Below are 7,818 nucleotides of genomic sequence, written 5' to 3'. Positions count from 1 at the left end.
ACAACACGAACATGGAGGCGCTTTGCTGAGTCACTTGCATAAGCCTACATAACAACACAAACATGGTGGCTCTTTGCTGAGTCACTTGCATAAGCCTACATAACAACTCAAACATGGAAGCGCTTTGCTGAGTCACTTGCATAAGCCTACATAACAACACGAATATGGAGGCGCTTTCCTGAGTCACTTGCATAAGCCTACATAACAACACGAACATAGAGGCGCTTTGCTGAGTCACTTGCATAAGCCTACCTAACAACACAATCATGGAAGCGCTTTGCTGAGTCACTTGCATAAGCCTACATAACAACACATACATGGTGGCGCTTTGCTGAGTAACTTGCATAAGCCTACATAACAACACATACATGGAGGCGCTTTGCTGAGTAACTTGCATAAGCCTACATAACAACACGAACATAGAGGCGCTTTGCTGAGTCACTTGCATAAGCCTACCTAACAACACGAACATAGAGGCGCTTTGCTGAGTCACTTGCATAAGCCTACCTAACAACACGAACATAGAGGCGCTTTGCTGAGTCACTTGCATAAGCCTACATAACAACACGAACATGGAGGCGCTTTGCTGAGTAACTTGCATAAGCCTACATAACAACACAAACATGGAGGCGCTTTGCTGAGTCACTTGCATAAGCCTACCTAACAACACGAACATAGAGGCGCTTTGCTGAGTCACTTGCATAAGCCTACCTAACAACACAATCATGGAAGCGCTTTGCTGAGTCACTTGCATAAGCCTACATAACAACACAAACATGGAGGCGCTTTGCTGAGTCACTTGCATAAGCCTACATAACAACACAAACATGGAGGCACTTTGCTGAGTCACCTGCATAAGCCTACATAACAACACAAACATAGTGGCGCTTTGCTGAGTCACTTGCATAAGCCTACATAACAACACATACATGGTTTCGCTTTGCTGAGTAACTTGCATAAGCCTACATAACAACACGAACATGGAGGCGCTTTGCTGAGTCACTTGCATAAGCCTACATAACAACACATACATGGTGGCGCTTTGCTGAGTAACTTGCATAAGCCTACATAACAACACGAACATGGAGGCGCTTTGCTGAGTCACTTGCATAAGCCTACAAATCAAAGCAACGTTATTCACGGTTACTTACACTTGAAGAAACTTTGCTCGAGTAGAACTATATTCGAATGAACGGTTTCAATCAATCAATCAATCAATATGAGGCTTATATCGCGCATATTCCGTGGGTACAGTTCTAGGCGCTCTGCAATGATGCCGTGGGAGAGGAAATTTTATACGGCCAGTAGATTGCAGCCATTTCGGCGCATATTTACCTTTCACGGCCTATTATTCCCAGTCACACGGGTATAGGTAGACAATTATTAACTGTGCCTAAGTAATTTTGCCAGGAAAGACCCTTTTGTCAATCGTGGGATCTTTAACGTGCACACCCCAATGTAGTGTACACGGGGGGTGTTCGGACACCGAAGAGAGTCTGCACACAAAGTTGACTCTGAGAAATAAATTTCCGCCGATCGTGGGTTTGAACTCACGCTGACAGCGGCCAACTGAATACAAATCCAGCGCGCTACCAACTGAGCTATATCCCCGCCCTGAAACATTTTGCTGATGTGACATTTTTTTTGCACACATGTCATGTACGTGTCTGCATGTGTAGACACAGAGTGTGCTTAATTCGCCTTGCAAAATAAGATGACTAAGATCAACAGGACTTGCAGCAGGGAGCTCGGGTCGTGAACTTTTTTCCTTGTAACTCTGACACGACAAAATCGGCCAACTGTTAAATTTTTAATAATGTATGCTTTTTTGTGCTTTGTTTTTTTTTAAATCTTTACAGTATTGAGCTTGCCATTTTTGCCGGTCGCCTGGTCGTGCCACATTGTACATGGAGTGCGTGTGCCGCCTTAAACACGCGTCATGAGAATGAAAAGTGAGGACGTTGAGATTGAGGCCAGTAAATGCTAAGCGTGCGAAAGAAGAGCAAATGAAATGTACAAGATACAAGATACAAGAAATTTTATTGTCCTCATCAATACAAGGACATTTGGCATGTGTGTGGCAAGACATGATACACTGATACATAGACATTTACAAAACACAACTGAAGTTCAATATTAACACAAATGTGTCTGTGATGTTATGAGTGTGTGGGCCCATGCAGTGTGTTGCGAAATTAAGAGGGTGTCTCCGTATGTTTCCTGTTCGAGAGAGTGAGAGGGGATTGCCATGAGATTGAATACGGTTATTATGAAAGCTTGTTGTTATCCATTGATGTAGTATTCGTGTATGATAATCACTCGTTGATAATGTGGCCTAATACTTTTTTTTATGAAAGGTACATATTATGAATAAGGTTACAGTTGCCTCAATGAATTGTCGAGGCTTAGGGGACCTAAAGAAAAAAAGGGACGATTTTCAATATTTGAAACAAAAAAAAGTTTTCAATTTATTTTTTACAGGACACCCATTTTGACCCAAATCTGGAGAAATATATAATGGCAGAGTGGGGTTACACTTCATTTTTTTCTTCTAAAAATACAAATTCTAGGGGTGTTGCAATATTGTTTAATAATAATTTTGAATTTAAAGTTAAAGGTGTGTATAAGGATTTTAATGGGAATTATTTAATGGTGCATATTTCCATGATGAATATGGATGTTTTGTTAATTAATGTGTATGGACCAAATAAGGACGACCCTGCTTTTTATGCAAGTTTGAATGAAGAGATAGGCCGCTTACATATTTTAAATGTGATAATGGCGGGGAACTGGAATTTCGTTCTTGATCCAGTCAGGGATTATTATAATTTTAAAAGCATTCATAATGATAAAGCAAGAGGAAAATTGGAAGACATTATTGAGGAACACTGTTTGGTGGACATTTGGAGGGAATTTAATCCAGTGTCTCAGCGTTTTACATCTCCATTACTTTTTGGGAGTGTTACATGCAGACATTTACCTTGGCGAATAGATAGCATGCATTCACTTGGACACGTACCACGCATCTAGAACCACTCCACTTGATTTGATTTGATTTCTCTCTCTCTCTCTCTCTCTCTCTCTCTCTCTCTCTCTCTCTCTCTCTCTCTCTCTCTCTCTCTCACCACTCCCCCGTGCACATTGGGAATGTATTACTAAATTGATTTGATTAATTACAGACACCTGTGCCAATCTGTGAAATTAATTCAGCAAAAACTTCATTCTCTCCACAAAAAGCAGCTAGACTGTTGATGTTTGCTATGTACCCAAGTGGAAACATGTTCTACTCTCAAGTAGCAGCAATGACAGATCTTCGATAGTTGACCGGCATAGTCGTATAAACGGGAAAGAATATCGTTATTTAAACGTAAGCCATGACTTGTACCAGTAGGGGTGTATAATTATGCAGTAATGTATGTTTTGTGTTATTTCCAGAAAATCCGCGCTTGGTAGTTACTTATTACACCATTTCTCCTAGCTTTTTGTTTTCCATTATGTAAAAATGCGGAGCTGGTCATGTGTTTATTTCTTTACGACGTCGCGTATCTCTTTTCATTCCCTACACTTGCCCTTTTCCCATACACACGCTTGAAGAGATCTTACTCAACACGACGAGTAAACAGACAACATGCTGTGATCTTGATGAGCTTCGGAGCTATTCTATGAGAGTCAGCAAAAAAATGTTAACTGTCCTTATCGCCTTAAGCCGTAAAGCTGTTTTTGGCTCACGTAAGTGTAGCCTCTGCGATGCTAACTTTTGTCTGTCTGTGCGTGCGTGCGTGCGTGCGTGCGTGCGTATGTATGTATGTATGTCTGTGGTAGAAACTTTAACATTTGAAGACGTCACAACATTTGAAGACGTCACATTATGACGTAAGAGGGTTAGACGTCACGCGAAGGAATTACTGAAAGTCTCGGTCATTGTTATTTTGCCGAGCGGGCCGAGACTAGTTTTTTCTTCGAAATCGGCCATTCAGATCTAGATCTAGTGTCTCGCTTTCTTGCACAGTGTCACCTATGCCGCTTACTGTGTGTGTGTGAAATAGTTTAGTCCCTCTTTAGGGCGAGGGCCAGATGCAAAAAAGCATACCTATGCTTATTCTTGTCACCCTCGAAAAATAAAGATTTGTCATTGTCATTGTCATTGTCATTGTGTGTGTGTGTGTATGTGTGACGAAGTGATTGAGTTTGTGTTACTGTTTGTCGATTTCTTACGTGAGCCTTGAAGGCTTCGCCTCTTGTTATATTTAGTCAAGTTTTGACTAAATATTTTAACATCGAGGGGGAATCGAAACGAGGGTCGTAGTGTATGTGTCTGTGCGTGTGTGTGTGTGTGTGTGTGTGTGTGTGTGTGTGTGTGCGTGCGTGCGTGCGTGTAGAGCAATTCAGACCATACTACTGGACCGATCTTTATGAAATTTGACATGAGAGTTTCTGGGTATGATATCCCCATACGTTTTTTTCATTTTTTTGATAAATGTCTTTGATGACGTCATATCCGGCTTTTCGTGAAAGTTGAGGCGGCACTGTCACGCCCTCATTTTTCAACCAAATTGGTTGAAATTTTGGTCAAGTACTCTTCGACGAAGCCCGGGGTTCGGTATTGCATTTCAGGTTGGTGGCTTACAAATTAATTAATGACTTTGGTTATTAAAAATCTGAAAATTGTAAAAAAAAATAAAAATGTATAAAACGATCCAAATTTACGTTTATCTTATTTTCCATCATTTGCTGATTCCAAAAACTTATAAATATGTTATATTCGGATTAAAAACAAGCTCTGAAAATTAAATATATAAAAATTATTATCAAAATTTTTTTTTCGAAATCAATTTAAAAACACTTTCATCTTATTCCTTGTCGGTTCCTGATTCCAAAAATATATATATATATGATATGTTTGGATTAAAAACACGCTCAGAAAGTTAAAACGAAGAGAGGTACAGAAAAGCGTGCTATGCAGCATAGCGTAACCACTACCCCGCTCTTCTTGTCAATTTCACTGCCTATGCCGTGAGCGGTGGACTGACGATGCTACGAGTATACGGTCTTGCTGCGTTGCATTGCGTTCAGTTTCATTCTGTGAGTTCGACAGCTACTTGACTAAATATTGTATTTTCGCCTTACGCGACTTGTTAATTACATTTAGTCACGTTTTGACTAAATGTTTTAACATAGAGGGGGAATCAAGACGAGGGTCGTGGTGTATGTGTGTGTGTGTGTGTGTGTGTGTGTGTGTGTGTGTGTGTGTGTGTGTGTGTGTGTGTGTGTGTGTGTGTGTGTGTGTATGTGTGTGTTTGTGTGTGTGCGTGAGTGTGTGTGCAAGGGCGGATCAATTCACTTTGGAGGGGGGGTTTACAAAATGACTGCGAAGATACAATTTGACGGCGCCGAAGGCGCCTAAGCCTCTAGGGGGGTCCGGGGGCATGCTTCCCCGGAAATTTTTTTTATCCAAAGAAGCAAAATAGAGCTATCTGGTGCATCCTGAGCCAATAAATTATCTCTTTTTGGGGGTGGGGGTGGGGGGGGGTTACGTAACCCGTGTAACCCCCCCCAGATCCGCCCTTGGTGTCTGTCTGTCTGTCTGTCTGTCTGTCTGTCTGTCTGTCTGTCTGTCTGTCTGTCTGTCTGTCTGTCTGTCTGTCTGTGTGTAGAGCGATTCAGAGTAAACTACTGGACCGATCTTAATGAAATTTTACATGAGAGTTCCTGGGTATGATATCCCCAGATGTTTTGTTTTCTTTTTTTGGATAAATGTCTTTGATGACGTCATATCCGGCTTTTTGTAAAAGTTGAGGCGTCACTGTCACACCCTCATTTTTCAATAAAATTGAATGAAATTTTGGCCAAGCAATCTTCGACAAAGGCCGGACTTTGGTATTGCAATTCAGCTTGGAGGCTTAAAAATTAATTAAATGACTTTGGTAATTAAAAATCTGAAAATGTTAATAATAAATTATTTTTTTATAAAACGACCCAAAGTTACGTTCATCTTATTCTTCATCATTTCTTATTCCAAAAACATATAAATATGTTATATTCGGATTAAAAACAAGCTCTGAAAATTAAAAATATAAAAATTATGATTCCTTGTCGGTTCCTGATTCCAAAAACATATAGATATGATATGTTTGGATACAAAACACGCTCAGAAAGTTAAAACGAAGAGAGGTACAGAAAAGCCAGCTATGCAGCACAGCGCAACCACTACCGCGCTAAACAGGCTCGTCAATTTCACTGCCTTTTGCACGAGCGGCGGACTACGGTCATTGTGAAAAAATGCAGTGCGTTCAGTTTCATTCTGTGAGTTTCACAGCTTGACTTAATGTAGTAATTTCGCCTTACGTGACTTGTTCTATGTTCTGCTTCGTTGGTATTCTATAACAAAGGGAATAAAGCGTGCATAACACGTGACATCAGTTTGACACGTGACGTCATTGCAAACAAAGGATCAACTCGTCTTGCATGGAACAGCTGAGTTTAGCAATGCTAAATAATGTTTTGGAAATACAGGCAGTAAAATTGAGTGAACGAAAGCATTACAAGTATATGAAAGGAATAAGCTACTCATCCTCTCATAATTTTGTCATTTTATAGACTTGTTTGTTTTTGGTAATTGTTTCCCTTTTATTCAAGTCAAGTTTTGACTAAATGTTTTAACATAGACGGGGAATCGGTGTATGTCTGTCTGTCTGTCTGTCTGTCTGTCTGTCTGTCTGTTTGTCTGTCTGTCTGTCTGTGCTAGTGTGTGTGTAGGGCGATTCAGAGAAAACTACTAAACCGATCTTCATAAAACTTGACATGAAAGTTCCTGAGTATGATATTCCTAGATGTGTTTTTCTTTTGTTCTATAAATGTCTTTGATGACGTCATATCCGGCTTTTTGTGACAGTTGAGGCGGCACTGTCACGCTCTCGTTTTTCAACCAAATGTGTTAACATTTTGGTCAAGCAATCTTTGACGAAGTCCGGACTATGGGATTGCATTGCAGCTCGGAAGCTTAAACATTGATTAATTAGTTTGCTTATTTGTCATTAAAATCGATTTTTTGCAAACAGATTTAAAATTGATAGCATCGTATTCTTCATCAAATTCTGAATCTATATATATATATATATATAATTATGTCATGTTAAGTAGCATGGACCAACCAATTTTAACTTTTTGAGATGAAAAAAAAAAATAATATGGAACTATTTTCTGGGATTTTAGAAGCCAGAATAAATTTTATTTTTTCAAATTGCAAATAAAATGGATTTGTTGTGATGGTTTTAATATGGTAGAGTGCACACACCAGTCGGACACGTTTAAAAAAAAGTGGGACCCCCCCCCCTCCCCCCCATTCAAATGTCGAATTTTTAAAACAGAATCATGCACATTATTAACAAAGTTTATCATGTTATTCTGTGTACGAAAAAAGTTCTTTTTTTCCCAAAAAACTATTAACATGAAGATAATAATTATTATGTATGTTGTATGAATGCCAGTATTTCATAGTAATATCAGAGACAGCCCCTTTTATCAAAGGCAATTTTAAGTGCCATAAACCCGTTCTCTGTAGTAAATGTTTATGGTACAAATCGACAGTGGTCTTCGAAGACCTCGTAACTTACATTTTCCCGATTTTCGGATTTTTGCATGGTTCCGTCCCTTGATGTTTTTCCTATCATCTGTGAAAAGCTTGTAACTCTATCTATTTTGCAAAGGTCTTTTCCCCCTGATTTTAAAAACCTCGTATTGCCGTTGGGTGTTGAGACATTAGCGACATTAGCGGGAAAACCTCGTATTGTCTGTTTGAATCCCTGCGAGTCTGTTGAA

This window comes from Littorina saxatilis, linkage group LG16, assembly GCF_037325665.1.
Source record: "Littorina saxatilis isolate snail1 linkage group LG16, US_GU_Lsax_2.0, whole genome shotgun sequence".
Classification (NCBI taxonomy): Eukaryota; Metazoa; Mollusca; class Gastropoda; order Littorinimorpha; family Littorinidae; genus Littorina; species Littorina saxatilis.
The sequence above is the reverse complement of the archived record's forward strand: the minus strand, read 5'-3'. Positions refer to the sequence as shown.